The sequence below is a fragment of the Chaetura pelagica genome, unplaced genomic scaffold (genome assembly GCF_000747805.2).
Source record: "Chaetura pelagica isolate M959 unplaced genomic scaffold, ChaPel_1.0 scaffold269, whole genome shotgun sequence".
NCBI lineage: Eukaryota > Metazoa > Chordata > Aves > Apodiformes > Apodidae > Chaetura > Chaetura pelagica.
This window is the reverse complement of record NW_009954705.1, coordinates 1,944,998-1,963,540: the sequence shown is the minus strand read 5'-3', so window position 1 is coordinate 1,963,540 and position 18,543 is coordinate 1,944,998. Positions and strand designations below refer to the sequence as shown.

General features: G+C 47.1%; 1 protein-coding gene across 1 annotated transcript in view; it reads left to right on the top strand.

The window, feature by feature from the left end:
• UBL3 (ubiquitin-like 3) overlaps positions 1 to 18,543 on the top strand; it is a 118,099-nt gene that overhangs the window by 29,560 nt on the left and 69,996 nt on the right. The window lies entirely within an intron of this gene.

Here is an 18,543-nt window from a genome sequence, read left to right as displayed (position 1 = left end):
TAATGCCACCAAAACCATGACTGCACAGCTGAACTTTCATTATCCACCACCCCCTGCTCAAATCCCATTGAAATACCTACCAGACCAACTCGTGACACTTTCACTACTTCCCTTTGCTGAACCTGCATGGAGCCAGGCTTTTTTCAGTGATGTCCAGTGATAGGACAAGGGGCAATCGATGCAAACTGGAACATAGGAGGTTCCATGTGAATATCAGAAAAAAACTTATTTCCTGTGAGAGTGACAGAGCACTGGAACAGTAGGGTTGTGGGGTCTCCTTTGCTGGAGACATTCAAAACCCACCTGGACACGTTCCTGTGTGATGTGCTCTAGGTGACCCTGCTCTGGCAGGGAGGTTGGACTAGATGATCTTTCGAGGTCCCTTCCAAGCCCTGAGATTCTGTGATTCTGTGGTTCTGTTATTTCTAGGAGACCTTATGAAATAGCAACTTTAGGGGGTTGCGTGTGTATACATTATATTGCTGCATTTTTGTGCAAAATGGACTCCTCTGGGATCTGGTGAAGACTGTGTGCTCTGAGACAAATTAAGCTTGGGAAAAAAAAGAAAGAAAACCAACCAAAGGAAGCTTGTTAAGTTTTACAGTAAACTGCTGCCAAGTCTGAGGCATGACATAAAAGCTGGGGTTTTCAAAGGGCCCTGAGGGAAGCAGACCTGGGGCTTGACACTGAATTTAATTTGCTCTGTGCCGAAGGAGGCAGCTTTGGAGAAATGCCCATATGCATACTGATCCCTCAAATAGGTGTTTTAGCAGGATCAGCAAAAATTATGTGCTCCAGAGCAGCTAGGGATGCTGAGCGGAGGGCAGCATCCAGAGAAGGGGACCCTCCACCTGGCACGTGGTGGGGGCTCCGTAAGGATCATTGCTTATCATTTAATAGAGATATTACTCTTTCTTGAGAGATATCATGGGAATTTTTCAGTGTACACAGACAAGAGAAAACATTTTCAGAACAGAAAAAAACCCACAACCAAACCAAACCAAACCCAACCTTCAATAAATTGCAGATGAAATCTATGTACTAACAGGAAATTATTTTTTTGTTAATAATCCTTAAGGTTAAAAAACTTCTAAGAGCCAGAGGGTAAGAACACTGCCCAGGTCTGACAATTGCCCTCCCAAGTGCTTCCCATTTTATGCCATTTTTAATGGAATGGATTTCTCTTTTTCTGTTCTTTGAATTGTGGGTGATGCTTTGAACAGCATAAAGAGGCACTGAGCCAAAATGAGTTGGAATTGAAAGAGAACTGAGGGAAAAGTGGAGCTTTCCTGGTTTGAGAATATTTCTTTCTAATGTGGGAAGAGACAAACCGAACAGGCGGAGTTCCCTCCAGAGGAAAAAACACCAAAACCTAATTCAAGTCCAGGCTTCAAAGCCTGGTTCCTTATCTAAGCGGCAGGATTTGTCATCACAAGTACAGTCACACAGAGAGTACTAGAATAATACAAGTAAAAATGTATTTAGTGCTTTTAATACCATGTTGTCAATCTGAATTATTTAATCTTGAATTCCAGCATCTGGAGCTTTTGTTAAGGACCGAGATGCTGCAGTCATGCAGCTTGAGCAGCATCCTAACTTTTTGTTCTAGCTGTTTCTTTCTCTCATGTATGTGGGGGAAGAAACCTTGAAACGCCAAGTTCTGAAGGTCAGGCACCAAAAAGCTTGTGAAAGATGTCTAACTGCTGTGGTTTTAAAGCCTCAGTGTTTATGAGCAGGATAAAGATTTTGAGGGGGACCAGGTGAGTGTCTGGGGCTGGTCAGCATGACACATGAAGCAATGTCCAGGCGAGGTGGAACATCTTCATTCTCCCTTTGCATGGAAGAGGCACAGAGTGGCCATGCTGCAGTCCCCAAAGCAGGGTAACATGAATGGGCTGGAGGGGACTCTTAAGTCTGGGGGTAAAATTTTCCTCTGTGTGGAGTGGAAAGGGGTAGGGTGTGTGTCCTACCTTGGGCAGACTTTTGTGTCTGTACTGGCATCCAGATGCTCTTCTGGGGGCTGCGCATCAATGGTAGTGTCCCTCCCTTGCAGTGCCTGTGCTGTCTCTCTGCAGGCAGGCAGGGCTGGCGAGCTGTCACACCAGGTTCTTCCTCTCCCCGCCACCCTCCACCCCAAGTACGTTTGCCCAGGTTTGCTTTGTGATTTCAACTTTGATTTGTGGCAGAACAAATCCTTCTAGATTTACCTGAAAACTAAGCCAGTTCCTCAGAGTGCCAGCTATTTGCAAAGAAATAACAACATCTTGGATCAGAGTAACTCTGGGGCCAGTGATTAGACTGCCAGCCCTTCCTCTTGCTTCTCACTACAGATGATGAACACAGCATCATAATGTCAATATACTGGGTACACTTTGCAAACCTGCTGAGTAAACATGGGCTGAGAGCGCGCTGCAGATAGGCCTGCTTGCCAAGGACTGTTGCCTCTTTCCTTAGCTGTGTTTCACCAGTACATGTCTTTGTTTAAACAGGAAAACACACTGAGAGGCACTTCATCTTCAAGCGTTCCTGTCTGCACTGCCTGCATTCCTGGCTGGGGTGTTTAATACACAGCAAGTGCAATGTGGTTTTCGGACCTTTGAATAAAATCCCCCAGGCCAACAGCGCCTGCTGGAGTGATAGGGGTGGGTGACTACTTAGCTAAGAAAGGGACAGTTATTGTTCCTAAGGTTTCATGTCTGTTGTCTAGTAGTCTGCATGCTTTCCATAGAGCCTTTGGTGGTCACAGAGAAGGCCCTTGGGTTAAAACCAAGTCACAATTTTCAAGCGTGACTTCTGGGGTTGCAGTTGGGTTCCTTTAGCTTGTTCCATTGAAAGCTGACTTTAGTCTGAGCCAAACATCTGGGTTTCTCATGCAGCCAGGATCAGTGTTTGGTCAGTGAGCCAGTGCTTCCCACATACCCATTCTCCTGTTCTGACTGTGGACAGACACAGGATGTCTTAAGGAGGAGGGACGATGCTGTATGAGATGAATCCCAGTAGAGGTTGCTCTCTTTTCAGATGCTCGAAGTTGAGAGGGGTCAAGGTGCCCAGCCTTTGTGAGAGAGCTCAGCACCAAATATGGTGCCCTTACAATATGTTGTGTTGAGCAAAGACACTCATCATCAGGCCAGACCTTCATTCTGATAAAATTTATAGTGGAAATGTAGTCTTATTATCTTCTGCTTCATGGGATAACACAGATTTACAGTAGTGCAAGGCTTGAACAAATGTGAAAATTTACAGATGCAGCTATTCCAGATGAATTACACCAAAACCAGTTCTTGATTATTACTCCAAAACTAAAACACATTCCTCTGTGATATCCTGAAACAGACACTTTGGCTGAATGTAAGAAGCTGTTGCCTTACCTTAGTGAATTGGATAGCAAATTGAATCTATAGCCCCACAAACATCTTGGTCAGCAAAGGTAACAACAAATCTGCTCTCTCTGGCACGCCAAGCATATCCAGGGAAGGGTTTCTGTCTGCTCCACCTTCACCCCCCATAAGACCTCCTGTCCTGGGCTTAGTGATCACTGATGGTCCTGGACTCACTTGTCATTAAATGAAAACCTTCTAAGAGCATGAAAGGTATGGAAAAAGTCTCTCAGTTCCCTCTGAGTTCAGCTATTGGGGATGAAACACAGATTTTATATGAAAACAAACAAACCAATAAAACAACAAAAAAAAACCCAAGAAACAAAAAAAACCTAAAACAAACCAACCAACCAAACAAAAACAACAAAGAGAAAATAAGGAAACACAGCCACTGATTCTTTCTAACCTCCTTTTCCTCTTCTCATTACCCTATTCTGGGATAATTCACTCAGACAATCAGGTTTTCCCACCTGCATCTGATGCTTTTCTACTCAACCCAAGACTCTTCTCACCTGCAATCACGTTTTTTTTTCTAAGAAGCAGTAGAAAAAAATACCTACAATACAACAAGGAGGTTATTTTGTCTCCCTCTCAGGTTGTCGAAGTGGGTTTCCACTGGATGTGCCATACCCAGCACTAAAGATAACAACTGCTTTTGTTGGTCCCTTAGCTTCTTCCCAGCAGGCTGTGTTGCAGGTGCCAGAGATGTCCTCCCTCAGTCCAAGGCTGATCTGGTTCCTTGTGGGACATCAGGGACACAGTAATTTAAGAGACTTGTCAGAAACCTAAGTAGTGCCTCAACACTCTCTCCAAATGATCACAAGGCAAATTGAACTAAACAAGGGGAGAAAAGGGCAGTAGACCTGGTGACAAGCATGCCCATATTTATACCAAAATAAATACTTGGAACGATTTAACAGAGTTTATCCTGGAGTAGAAGTAGAACACTTTGCTAGGCACATTTCCAAGAGGAGGCAAATCAGGCCAACAAGCTCCATTTTCACATATTTTTATAAGAAGCATAGGGAAAGACTTTGGAAATGAGGGAGGATCTATTTGCTTGTCCTGGTAAGATAAATATTTTACAGTTAGTGGCTCTGGTTTTAGCACCTCACCTGAAAGAGCCCACTTGCCAATAATAATGATCCGGTTACAGGATTATGAGTCCCTGCCCATGAGAAAACCAAGCAAGGAAGGTGCCACTGAATGGCATCTCCCTTTGTGCCTGAGCAGATCCAGGCAGTGCCCTAGTACTACACAAACACTGTTAGTTACACAAGCAAAGTGCCCCACAAAGGACAAGTACTGGATGAACCAGTTGACCAAGGAAATGGAGACTGTTGTAAGGAGAAACTTGAAATTTGTGGTAGACCCAAAGAAAAACCAAGAGGTGCTGTTACTGCCCTCTTCTAATGTCTGAGAGAGAAAAAGCTATTGAAGGTAAACACTGGCATCAGAAAAAAAAATGTTATAACCTGTCTCTACACCAAGTCAGGCTGCAGAGGGAAGATCTCTCACCATCACAGTGTGATGTCCTGTGAAGTCCCTGAGGACAATCATGGAGCCTCTGCCCAGAGCTGCCAGTACATGGCAGTGGCTGCCACGCAGGGGCTATGTGTTATCACAGTGCTCCCTCCAATGAGGGGCTTGTGGAGCAGAGCATCATCTGCTTATGGCACCAAAAACCAGCCATTCTCCTCGGGTTGGCAGCCTGCAAGGATCCCCAAGATAAGCTGCTGGCTGAAACCAGATCCTGGGCACTGATGATGTCTGCAGTGTCCGTCAGACAATAAAACCAACTGATCTCTTGATCAGGGAGGGGAAAAAACCCAGAAAGATTATGCCTGGGAATCGCACCCCAGTCACAACTCTACTCCAAGACAGAAATGAATTACGTGGGTGAAAAATAGTGTAGGACAGCCAGAGCTGGCCAGTTTGCAACACTGCAAGCCATGCTGATTTCATTAATGGGGAGGAGCAAGTGGCCACCAAGCCCAGAAGAGGCAGTGACAAGAGCCATTGCCTCTGGCAAACCCCAGGGAGTCGTGCAGTGCCTGAAGGTGCCAAGGGAAATGGCAGTGGGAGATGCAGCAAGGATTACCCCCTGAGATCATCCCATGCCCTGGGACAGCCCCTGGCTGGGACTGGTGACAACTTCGTGGTCAGCAGCCTCCCAGGGAGAGGAGCCTCCGGTCCACCCACAGTATTTTCCCTCTAACTGTCCTCATTTTAAATCTGGTTTTATACTGACAACTGTTATAAACGGGTCTGGTAGCCTGCAGCCAAATCCTGGCCCTAGGATTTCTGGTGCCCCAGATAGAGCTGCAGGAGGAGATTGCAGTGACCCTGTTTTTTCCCAGTTAGCAGTAGCAAGAATGGTATGACCACGTCAATCCAGCTATATCCACCTCTGCAGTTAATTCTGGAGGATTCTAAATATTCATTTCCCTTTCCAACTCATGAGGGGTTGCTCAGAGCTGGAATAACTTCCCTGACCTCAATGGAGTGATTGTTGGGCTAGAAAGCGAAGGGACCCAGGGAGGCTGCCCATGCCAGGGTCTTCCACATCCTCCACGTGGTTTGCGTTATGGGATTTGGCTTTGTAGGGACCGCATGGCAGTGCTGGGGTTTGCTCAAGCCTTTGAGGGCTGCTCTGTCCAGCAGGGAGCATGGTAGCACCTGTAAGGAGATCAGAAAGGTTCTGCCAGGACAGAGTCTGCCAGAGCTGTGGGAGCTTGTGGGCTGGAGCCCACCAGGCTCTGCCCTGATGGAAAGAGCCTCCAAGTCCCAGGATAGTCAATGACTCCTCCATGAACAATGTATTGGACACAGGGGCCTGGGTTTGGCCAGGAAACACCACTTACAGGGCACCATGAGATGTTTCACCATTCCACAATGTGCCTGATGCATTTTTTTTGTCCATGTACACTCACGTAAGTATTGTACTGCCCAAGAGTGACAGAGACAGGATCACTTCTTCAGTCATGGTCAGGATCTTGAAGGGGGATTGAGCAGATATTAAAAATGTGCTGCAAAATCATTATTTGCATCCAGAGAGTGATTATATACAGTACTACTAAATATATTTATCAACTGAGTAAAACACTGTGTTTTCTTTTAAATTACCTCAGAACTGTTCAGAAAATGGGAGGGATTAGGGCACATAATAAGAAAAGGGAACTTACATTAATCAAAGGGGAGTAAGAGTCAAACTAAAGGGAGGATAACACAGGCAAAAGTAACTGATAAAACATTGAAGATTTAAATTAGTGGGAACTGGAGATCTGCCTTTTTTCAACAGCCAGCTTTGGTCAAGCAAAGAAGCATGGCCTGGCCTCCAAGACACGATGAAGTAGGTCATCAGGATTTGAGGGATTATGTTCCTGGAGCTCCTGACTCAAGAGTCAGGTTTTCTGGGTCTCTGATGCCACGATGAGGACTTACTTGACAGAAAGAGCTGTACAAAACAAAACTTTGCTAGGAAAGTGAGGGTATAAGGAGCTTGCCTTGCTCAGCCTGGCCTAGTGGACATTGCAGAAGACCTTCCCACTAGTTTAGTGGGACTGCAGCAGTCCTAAGTACTGTGTCAAATGCATGGGAGAGTCTGGGGTTTTGAAATCTAAGCACACAGAGGTGAGGGGATTTGCCCAGGTCCAGAGTGCAAGTTACAGGAGAACTTGGGAAATGAGCTCAGATCCCCTCGACACTGCACGTTCCTGCTGTGTGTACAGTTAGGCAGGGCTGCTCTAGGGCTTTTGCATACTATCACAGAATCACAGAATCTCAGGGGTTGGAAGGGACCTTGAAAGATCATCTAGTCCAACCCCCCTGCCAGAGCAGGGTCACCCAGAGCACATCACACAGGAACGTGTCCAGGTGGGTTTTGAATGTCTCCAGCGAAGGAGACTCCACAACCTCTCTGGGCAGCCTGCTCCAGGGCTCTGTCACTCTCACAGGAAATAAGTTTTTTCTGATATTCACATTGAACCTCCTGTGCTCCAGTTTGCACCCATTGCCCCTTGTCCTATCACTGGTCATCACTGAAAAAAGCTTAACTCCATCTTCCTGTCACTCATTCTTTTACATATTTGTAAGCATGAGGTTGCCCCTCAGTCTCCTCTTCTCCAAGCTAAAGAGACCCAGCTCCCTCAGCCTTTCCTCATAAGGGAGATGTTCCACTCCCTTAATCAGCTTTGTAGCTCTGCACTGGACTCTTTCAAGCACTTCCCTGTCCTTCTTGAACTGAGGGGCTCAGAACTGGACACAATATTCCAGATGCAGCCTCACCAAGGCAGAATAGAGGGGGAGGAGAACCTCTCTTGACTAATCACACCCTTTCTAATGTACCCCAGGATGCCACTGGCCTTCTTAACCACTAGGGCACTATGTACATTTTTGGCCTGGTTGCTGCTGACTTAAGCTTTGAATTCTTCTGGCAATGCCATGTTTCCCTCTGGTACCCAAGCAGGAGGTTCTTTTTTTCACTTCTTCTTTCCCCAGCTGCACACAAATGGGGCCAACAGCCAAGGATGGCAAGTTCTTCTTTGCAGCTTCCTCAGCCGAGTTATGCAAGTGACTAAATGGTTTATGACCACCCTTCCACCCCCATTTTCTGTCTTGTGACTTCATGTGAGATATCTTTCCACCAAAATTAACAGCCAGCTTTATTGATAGAGACGTCTCCTGAGCTGCTGACCTGCCCTCCTACCACCCATGCTGCATTCACTGTGCTGAGGCAGTCTGGCTGTGACCACCCTCCAGACCCCAACCACAGCTCTTTGCACAAGTCACAGTCAAGATACTGTTGTTTCATGGAAGCTGAAGCAGTTGCTTTCACTGAGTTCCCAGGCCATGGCCTGGCTGCCCTGGAGGAAGCTGTTTTAGCCAGACACACTCCTTCTCACTGTTTTGAGCAGCTCTTCCAGCTACCAGCCAGGAGTCTGTTGTCATCAATCAAAGCAACATGCATAAGAAAGGGCAGTATTTTAATATGGGGGATATTTTAAACCAGAAACTATTTTTTATGCTTCCTTTTGTCATCAGTCAGTATCTGCTGAGGAAAGAAGCATCTCTTTTTCTTTTCACCTGTGCCACCCTGGTTCTGGGAGGGGGCTGGTAAGAGCAAAGCCAGTTGCTCAGCTCCTGGAGCACCAGGAGCTCAGGATGCTCAGCTCTCCCACACCCTTCTGAAAAGTAGAAGGGTGATGGGCAGGGGCACCCACTCCCTGCAGGGAGGGTTCAGGCATCTGGCAGAGTATGTGGGAGTCACTCAGTGGATGCCTGCTCTCCAGCCCACACTGCAGTCCCATGGGGCTGTCTTGTGCTCCAGACCCCCACCATTACATGCAGGTGATGTATCACCTAGGGGGACAGCATGATAGTATTGCAGCCACCAGCTTCTCTGGCCCACCTCCTCCCCGTGGCATCCTGGCTCTGTCGCCCTCCTCTCTTCCTCCTTCCCATTACACTTGGTGGGGTCCAGCTCAACGCACTCCCTCCAGGTAAAGATCACTTCCACGAAGTCTGCATGAATGAGTCAGGACTTCTCCATCATCCCCCACAGATGGAGGCCTTCTGTAACCCTCTTGAGAGTCCCCAGTCTTGCCAGAGGGTCAGCAGCTTGGTTACAGGAGACTGTCTGTATGCAGTTTACCCTCTATTATTTCTTTCAGAATGGTTTGCTCTGGATAAGAAGCTGCAACACATTTCCTGTGCCTGAGTGTGCCTCCCCCACCAGGTACAGCAACCCATGCACTGCACAGTCTCTGGGAAGACTTGGGTGTGCTAAGGTGCATGCAAACTGAATAGGAACAAACCTTCCCTAATTCTGGAAGGACTGTATTTGCCTACCCAAGCCCACCTCTTCCACCTTCCCCTGTATTTAGCGATTAGTCTGACCAAAGCATTTGGGAGAGAGGTGTAACTAAGCCCTTCTCAGGGCAAGATGAGAGAACAGGCAGTTGTGTGTTTAGCCCCAGCCCTGACCCTGACTCTGTGTGTGGGTTTAGAAAAGTCATGCACAGGTAGATGCAGATGAAATCCTAGGCAGCACTGGCTGTCTGTGGCCAAAATGATCTGGTGGCCTGAAGGTACACTATGTAGTTCCTGTAGTCTTTGGGGGTCTGGAGGAGCAGATGTGCCCATCATGCCCATGGGACAGGAGGGGCCCCCACATAGCTGTGCTGCCCACCCTCCCTTCCCAGCACTGCTGGTGCAGCTGCAGAAGAATAAAAGGATTTACAGCGTCTGGGAGCATCTCAAAGATATTCCCCATCTGTTCAGACATGTCCTGTAAGGCACAAGTGAGCCTGGAAGGGACCGTGTGGCTGTTGAAATTGCTTCCCTTTGCTAAGAGAGCCAGATACAGAAGGGAAGAGAGGAGCCTGACTGCTCTGCTGAGCAGGCAGCAGACCCAGTGTGGCAGGAGAATAATTATTTCCAGTCCCTGCTTCTGGGCTTGTTTCTGAGTTTCTCCTCTTACACTTCCTTGTGTGCTCCTGCATTACCCATGGGGCACTCAGGGGCTACTGATGTAAAGCCCTATGTTAAGGGCTCACAGACAGCCCGTGGCAGAAGGAGAAACGAGAGACAGGTTCCTGCAGTGTCGGAGCAGGGAGAGCCTCCTCCTGCCCAGTGCTCCCCCCTTCCCACCCCAAACCCAGCCACACAGTATCTACTCACCGGGCTTTCTGTCACCAGCAGGTGGCATCGCCCCTCTCACCGCCCTGACCAGGGAAATCCAGCAAAAACTCCATCGACTTTTTGTTGGTTTTGTTTTGCTTGGGTTTTTTTCCTGTCTAATATTTTTCTTTTGAGGTGCAGGTGAGCTCGGAGCTGCAAAGAGCTTGGTGAGTGAATTGCCAAAAGGGGATTTTCTCCGAAAGGTCTGGTCCTGCAAACCTGGTGAAGGAACGCTGCCCCGTGTATTTATTCCTGGGCAGTAAAGGGCTGGGTGTGCAGTGTGCCAGGCATCTTTACATCCTCCTAACCCCAGGAGCTAAGTGTACTCGGTGCCTCGGGCCCTAAGAGGACTCAGCAGCACATCTCTAGTGCAGCATCCCTGAGTGCCTGTGAGGTGACAGAGGACCACGCTGGATGCTGACCACAGCCTGCTCGCCTGCCAGCTCCTACATTTCACCCTGTGCCACACAAGCCCTGCCTGAGCAAAGCAGTGCCCAGGGAAGACAGGCTGTGGCTCCAAAAGCACAGTCAGTGAGTCAGCAAAATACGGCTGACTAAGCACTTCCCCGCTGGATGCTGGACACCAAGAACAAAGCATCAGTGACTTTGCATTTATTTGGCAGGATTACTGAAGTGGCTACAAGCTAGCAGCCTTAAAGCACCCAAGTACTCTCACTCAAATGCAACATCCTCACTAAACTCAGGTGATAAAGATTTCAGTTCCTCCCTTCCCACAGCCAGGAAGATTTGTCTGGGAGAAGCAAAGCCTGTCATCTCCACTTAGATGCTTCTTCCACCACGTCAAAGGGTCAAGTATGTTGTTTTGCACATACCATTAATGATTAACTGTTGTCTGTGGAGGAACTAGTTTTTCTCTTGGCTTAAAAAAAAACCAAACAACCACAAACAACACCAAAAAAACCCAAAAACAAAACAAAAAACCCCCAACACAACAAACCTTGAAAGATAAAATGGAAAATCAGCCATGGGTTGGCTTCAGTGGGTGTTTATGAATATGGCATCGATGGTACAGAAGATTAGAAGGCATCTGGAATCTCAGGCATTCTTTTCTTGCTGATCTGTTCCTGGGAGGTTTGAAAATGGTTAGAAAAGCATGACAGGAGAAGAAAAACCAACAACGCTTGTGGTCAGGGCACGTAATTTCCTGGTCTGGTTGCCAACTCTCTATGACCTTGAACAGGTCACTCAGAAAGGAAAGTGAGAACGATGTTTCCATCACTCCTGTTTCTAGGCTTTTACAAGCTCAGGTTTAACTCCCAGCAGCAGCAAACCCTGAGTCAGAGTCAATCCCTGAGCTTTGGGGTCAGACCCCACAAGTACCACAGGCTTCAGGTGGTTCTGTAGGTTCTCATTAAACCTGATGGAGGGTGAATAGTCCCACTTATTTTGGGATGGGATGAAGTGTTCTCTGGTAAGAACCTACTAAAAAGAACATTTTAAAAGAGAAATTCCTGCCTTGGCTTAGTTGGCTAATTTTGAGAAGAGTGAAGATGTTTAGGATGAGTCTTGGTCTCAACCTTCTCAGGATGCTGCCTTTAAATTAGGAAGAGCTATTCCTCTTGTCTTATTCCTTTGGATGTTATGATATTCACAGGAAGGACCAATTACTTACAGGTGCCTTTTTTTTCCAGCTGGATGACAGATCAGGGAGGGCCAGCCTGCCCCAAGGGAGCTGGGGGAGCTCCTGACAACCTGTGCTCAGGGATCCTCCAGCACCCTTGTGTGCCCAGTCACACACACACACACACACACACACAGAGCTCTCCAGACTTCTCTGCTGACTTTCAGCTGCATGAAGCTTTCTTTTTGTATCTACCTTGTGGGATTACAAAGGTTTGGCCAGCCTGCTCCAGGCACTGCATGAATGCAGAAACAGGAGCTTGTATCACTGGTAGGAGAGTAGCTACACTGGCTTGTAGGCATTCACTTCAGCTGGATGGGGTAAAACAGTTTATCAATGACTCCCATCTTGGTGGCAAGGGTTGGGCAGCACATTCACCAGTAGCCCTGGAGCTCGCTGTGCTGGGGCTGAAGCTGCCTGTGCAGGAGGGCAGCTGCTGAGCACAGCTCTGCTGTAGCTGTGGAAACCTCCTCACAATGGATATCAAAAGGACCACAGAAATAACCACCTTGCAAGAGTTCCCACCTCTCCACAGCTCAGCTTTCACATAGTAAGTATCACCTGAAGACAAAGGAAAATAAAACTAGCTTTCTAACCAAATTATTCCTTCAAACACCCTCTGGTCATTTGGAGGAGAGACAGAAGTATGGAGTCACAGATCAGTCAGTTGCCATGCACAGAGACTGTATTGATGGACACATTAAAAATATCCAGCTGGCTGTGAGCCAGAAACCATTTTGTGTCTAAAACAGGATTTCATTTCCTTTTCCTTTCTTTTTGTTTTTGTTCCACTTTATCCTGAATTACCCTTTCCATGATTATGTTGGCACTTTAGTCTTGAGTTGTTCTGAGGCAGGGAGGGTGTTTTATCTGCTAAGGTGCTTATAACATTTTTGATGGTATGATATGGGTAGACTCACAGGTACAGTTTTTATTTGCTGCTGCAGAGAGCTGCACTGAGGAAAAGAAAACTCAGTGCATCACCTCTCCCTCCAGCTCTGCAGGGAGCTGGTCTGTCCTGGAGAAGGACAAAGGGTTAAAAATTATATCATCATAGAAAAGGTCAGGTTGGAAGTACCTTCTGGAACCTCATGTGACCTTTGCTTGAAAGCAGGACCTTAGATTGGATTTTCCAACTTGCTAAGCACTTGCTAAGCCCTCCACTGCACCTCGTCCCATTTACCAACATGTCTCTAGAACTGGGGACACTGAGACTGGGCAAGGCCCATGAACTATGGAGAAGAATGCAAAAATCCCAGCTCCTGCTCTGCAGGCTATGCCATCACTGATCCAGACCAGAGGAGGGTTTGCTTCTGCTGCTGCTGACCCAAATTTGGGAAACTATATTTTTGCTGCTCAGAAATCATAGAATCATAGAATGGCTAAGGTTGGAAGAGACCTTAAAGATCATCAGGTTCCAACTTCCCACTAGACCAGGCTGCACAAGTCTCATCCAACCTGGCCTTAAACACTTCCAGGAAGGGGGCTTCCACAACCTCCCTGGGCAACCTGTTTCAGTGCCTTACTACCCTCATGGTAAAGTATTTCTTCCTGATGTCTAACCTAAATCTCCCCTCTTTCAGCTTACAACCATTACCCCTTGTCCTATCACTGCCCTCTCTGATGAAAAGCCCCTCCCCAGCTTTCCTGTAGTCCCTTCAGGTACTGGAAGGTGTCATAAGGTCTCCCCAGAGCCTTCCCTTCTCTAGGCTGAACAGCCCCAACACTCTCAGCCTTTCTTCACAGCAGTGGTGCTCCAGCCCTTTGATCATCTTGGCGGCCCTTCTCTGGACCCTTTCCAACAGCTCCATGTATTTCCTGTGATGAGGGCCCCAGAGCTGTACACAGTGCTCCAGGTGGGGTCTCACCAGAGCAGAGTAGAGGGGCAGAATCCTCTCCCTGGCCCTGCTGGCCACACCTCTTTTGATCCAGCCCAGGATGCAGTTGCTCTCTGGGCTCCAGCACACACTGGTGGCTCATGTCGAGCTTCTCATCAACTATCACCTCCGAGTCCTTTTCCTTAGGGCTGCTGTCCAGCCATTCTTCAACCTAACCTGTATTTGTGCTTGGGGTTGCCCCAACCCAGGTGCACGTGGCCTTGTTGAACTTCATGAGGTTGGCACTGGCCCCCCTCTCCAGCCTGTCAAGGTCCCTCTAGATGGGGTCCCTTCCCTCTTGGGTGTCAACCACACCACACAGCTTGGTATCATCAGCAAACTTGCTGAGGATACACTCAATTCCACTGTCCATGTCTCCAACAAAGATGTTAACTAGCACTGGTCCTAATACTGACCCTTGAGGGGCACCACTCGTCACCTGTCTCCATTTGGACATTGAGCCATTGACCACAACTCTCAGGGTGCAGCCATCCAGCCAGTCTTTTATCCACCAAGTGCTCCACCTGTCAAATCCATGCCTTGTCAGTTTGGAGATCAGGATGTCATGTGGGACAGTGTCAAACACCTTGCACAAATGCAGGTAGATGACATCAGTTGCTCTGCCACCATCCACCATCTCTGTAGCCTTGTTGTAGAAGGCCACCAGATTGGTCAGGCATGACTTGCCCTTAGTGAAGCCATGTTGGCTGTCACCTCCTTATTTTCCATGTGCCTTAGCCAATTTTCCAGGAGGATCTGCTCCATGATTTTGCCGGGCAGAGGTCAGACTGACTGGCCTGTAATGTTTTTGGGAGGCTGATTTCAGGGACAGGTAGACAGTAATTACACATGGATCTGTTTGGTAACAAACACGTGCTGAATAATTGATATATACTGGGTACAGCACTGTAGTATAATCTATACTGGATATAACAAGAATGTTGCAAAAGAAGCAGAGAAATATAAAGGCTTTTTGCCCAAGAGCTTTAAGGCATTTTAAATTATCATCCTATGAGTTAAGCCTTTCCTTCAAAGCAGTCAGTTATATTTCAGTATATGAATAGAATGCATTCCTCAAAATGAATATAGTGATCAGAAAGCTTTTACCAAAGGTCCCCAATTAGCTTTTGGATATAATTTCATGTTTGCAAAATTTGAAGACACTGTGTGAAGAGAGCAGGTAGATCTTCTTTTGCATAATGGTGGTCCATAGTGAGATGCGACAGCGAACTCCCTAATTAATCTTCAAAATGTCAGAGCCTGCTGGAAGTAATTGGGCCTGACAGTTCAAGGGCTAATTAACTTCAAATCTTGCATTTTCTCTTGATTCCTTCACAATTCTAGGTCACTTATTTACTTTCTTTTCACATTATTTTTAATGTTCTGAAGTGTGTCTGTCCATATCTGCTTTTCTGGACGTGAAGTTCAGGACTGAAGGTATTAGGTTGGGTGTGTTGCACCTTATGAATCCTTCTGGAGTATCTTGACTTTAGAGGAGGAGAAAGCTGCTGCAAGCAGAGGGCTGGTCCCTGGCGAGCAGCTCACTGCAGGACACACTGGCTGCAGCCTCCTGGGGCCTCCTGTTTGCCTGGAGACATCAGCAGTATTTGGGAGCAGGCGGTGTTCCTGAGGCTGGGCATCCTGCGGAGCGGAGCCAGTGTCATTCATCACCATCGCTGTCCCAGTGAGGCAGAAGGGAGCAGTTTTATGGGTCCCATAGTGTTGCAGTTTCACTGCTCAACTTTACGTGAGCAGCATTATGTGTGCTACAACCTGCTGTCTCGGCAAGCCTCCACTGGCCTCCTGCATCAGATCTCCTGGGGCTGGTGTCTCATTTGTCTTCCCTCTCTGCAGTCTCGTTTGACCCTTAGCTGAAAAAAGATGAAGGACTTTTGCAGCACAGGCTCCAAATACCATCCCCTGCTGCCTGTACCCATGTTGAATGACCTTGTGGCTATTGCTAGAAATGCATTAAAAGCCTTTTCTCTGGTTGACAGGCTCAGTCTCTGGTCATGCACAGGTACAGAGCACGTCTGTGAGAGCAGCATGTGCAGAGATGCCTGCGCTGACCCCTGCATCTCTTTGGTTTCCACATGGCCAATTTACAAGGGTGACTGAAGCAAAGAGCTATTTGGGAGGCATTCCCCATAGGCTCACCTGCAACAGGAGCTGCAGGGCTGCCTTCAGGCTCTCCAGCAGCTGGAGCAGGGTGGTGGGAGCAGGGTCCTGCACCAGCCCCGACCTTTGCCAGCACTGAACAGGTCACCATAGGGATGTGATGATGGGGCAGCAGCATCCCTCTGTTACCTTCAGCTGCTGGTGATGGCAAATCAGCTAAATCAATCTCTTTCTGCCTTGGGCATAGCTGTGCTGGTTACATTTGCTCTGAGTGTAAAAGAGTATGAAGACTGGCAAGGAAAATCTATTACGCTGCAAACTATTTGGGGGGACAGGAGGGTTTCCATCTGCTCAGGTTTGAGCACAACAAAGCAGCAATTCTGGATGACTGAAGCTAAATCACGGCAGCAGCCACCTCCCATTCAGCCATTAGCTTCACACACACAGCTCATACCTGAGCAGAAGGATCATCTGCTCCAGAGAACAGAGGCTGGAAAAGCTGTATCTGATTTCCTCGCTCTTCTTTTAATCTTCATTTCCTCTAAGACAGGGCTTTCTTACAGCTGCCACATAACCCTCACCAGACAATATCTAATCTGTCTGTCGAAGATGTATCAAGATGTCCCTTGAGTGTGGTACCTAGTGACGACTGACAACTGTCATTAAGCGCTACCCCTCAAATGACAAGGCTCATTTTGTTAACAGGATTGCATAGACTCAGCCTGCAATCTGGGAAGATGCCATATGTTCACACAGGATTTATATAACATCTCCTTTTACAATCCCTTACATTTATTAGCCCAACAACATTAAGAACATACAATAATACTAACCGTATATTTCATATATGTTTTTGTTGGTTTGATTTTAAGAGTTCTGTCAAATAAAAAATGTTCCATGTTATTCAGGCTGTTTTATTTGACTAAATGCTATCCAAGTCACTGAAAATTTTCTGAGCCCATGAAATAGAGATGAAATGTCAACAGAGAAGAGGTTTCTGAGAAGTTACTATCTTACTGTAATGGGGTGGTGGTGGTGGAAAGCAAATATAATGAACTAGAGAGCAAATGGCAGCATGAATCCTTTCCATACAGACATTGCAATATTCCCTCTGCAGTTATGGCTTTTTTTGTTCACACTCTTCTAGGAAGGCCATATGAAAGCACTATTAATTTCAGGTTTTCCTGGTCACCTTCCAATCCTGTGTTGAAGGGTGCTGTGATGACAACACTTCAACACCACTGTCTGAAATCAGCTCTGCTGTGAATTAAACTACTTATTCAAGTTAGAGAAGTCAGGGGTTCATCAGACACAGGAATCCAATGTCAGAAGTAATAAGTCTTTTGTTCAGACTAGAAAGGTTCCAGAAGTGTAAGGAAATCACCTCCGCCAGCTCCTCTTTCTCAGCTTTGCAAACAAGGCCCGTGGTGACACCACAGGAGCCATCAATGCTGAAGGAGGAGGAATGACTTTGAATGAAAAGTCTGGAGTTTCTTGCCTGTGTTTGCATGGCTGAAGCTTGCATTTGTCCTTGCTTCAGTCTGGATATCCCCCAACCCCAGGCGACGGAGCAATCCCACATCGCACGTTGTGACGCAGCATCTCAGCACGTTGATGTTTTTCTTCCTCGTGGCTGTATCCTTTGCCTCTGTGCATAAGCTGCACCACACGCAACGATAAAAGTCAAGCAAGGGCCATTCCTCTGTGAAGGTGCTGCTACTGGGGCAGGATGCTCTCGGAGTAAAAAAGTAATTAGTTGTTCTTAGTGAGGTCCAGCTTTGACAAAGGCAGAGAGTCACTCCAAAATCCATAGGTGCTTCCAGCAGTTGAGATTACTGCCCCAGAATTTTCTAGGCCTTTAGGATAATTTTCTTCCTGACCCAGTGTGAAATACTGCCCACATTAAACCAAAAAAAAAAAAGCAATTTTTTCTCTCCTGTCTGTCACTGATGTATGGGGAGGAATTAGGGTATGGGGAGGAATTAGGGGAAAGATGAGGATATTTGAACTCCTGGCTGCCAGTGTGAAGCCTGGCACACTAATAAGTCCATCCAGATACAGACAACTGTGCTTTGAGATGGCTGTCAGCAAATCAAACAAACCGGTGTTTTCACATGGGAGAACTTACAGTGCTCTGGTAATAACCAGGGAGGAGAGCAGCTACTGGTGGCCACATCTCTAGCAAGGTTTGTGCCTGCAGGGATCTGTATCTGGGTACCACTACTTTTCTTTCTTCACTCTGCATCAAATCCATGATTTGTGTTGCATCTGCGAGCAGAGCCAGATGATTTTAATTGTGCTTTAAAAGCTGGAGCAGAGCAGCAGCCTGCAGCAGTGAGTGAGACTAGTAATATTTACTGACCACTGCTGCCTGCTCTATTTTATAGAGCACCCCTGAAAGAGTGTAGGAATAGAAATAAAACTTCTGCTGCAGTCCCCAGAGAGAGGGATGGTTCTGCAGACACTTGGAAACCCCCCCATTACCTGTAATGCTGTGTGTTCAGTTTTGAGCAAAGGGCTCAGGCACTGGGCTCTTTCCCCAAGGCCAACACAGATTTGTCCTTTCCCTCTCCTCCTGCCTTCCAAGGAGAAGGCTGAAGGTAACCACAAAAGGCTTTCTGCTCTCCAAGCTGGATGGCATTCGGGGATAGTGTTGGGAGCCAAAGCCAGCATGTGGCTTCTCTGGGTGTGAAATGTGGAGTTCAACACTGCGGAGAAAATTCTCATGGGTTCCTGTGCCTGAGTCTCATTACAAAATGAAGTGATTGTACACTATTTGTTGTGTGTGTTTAGATTTTTTTAAGAGGCTTTTGAGTGTTTCTTATTTTCTTTATTTTTGAGCGGAGTA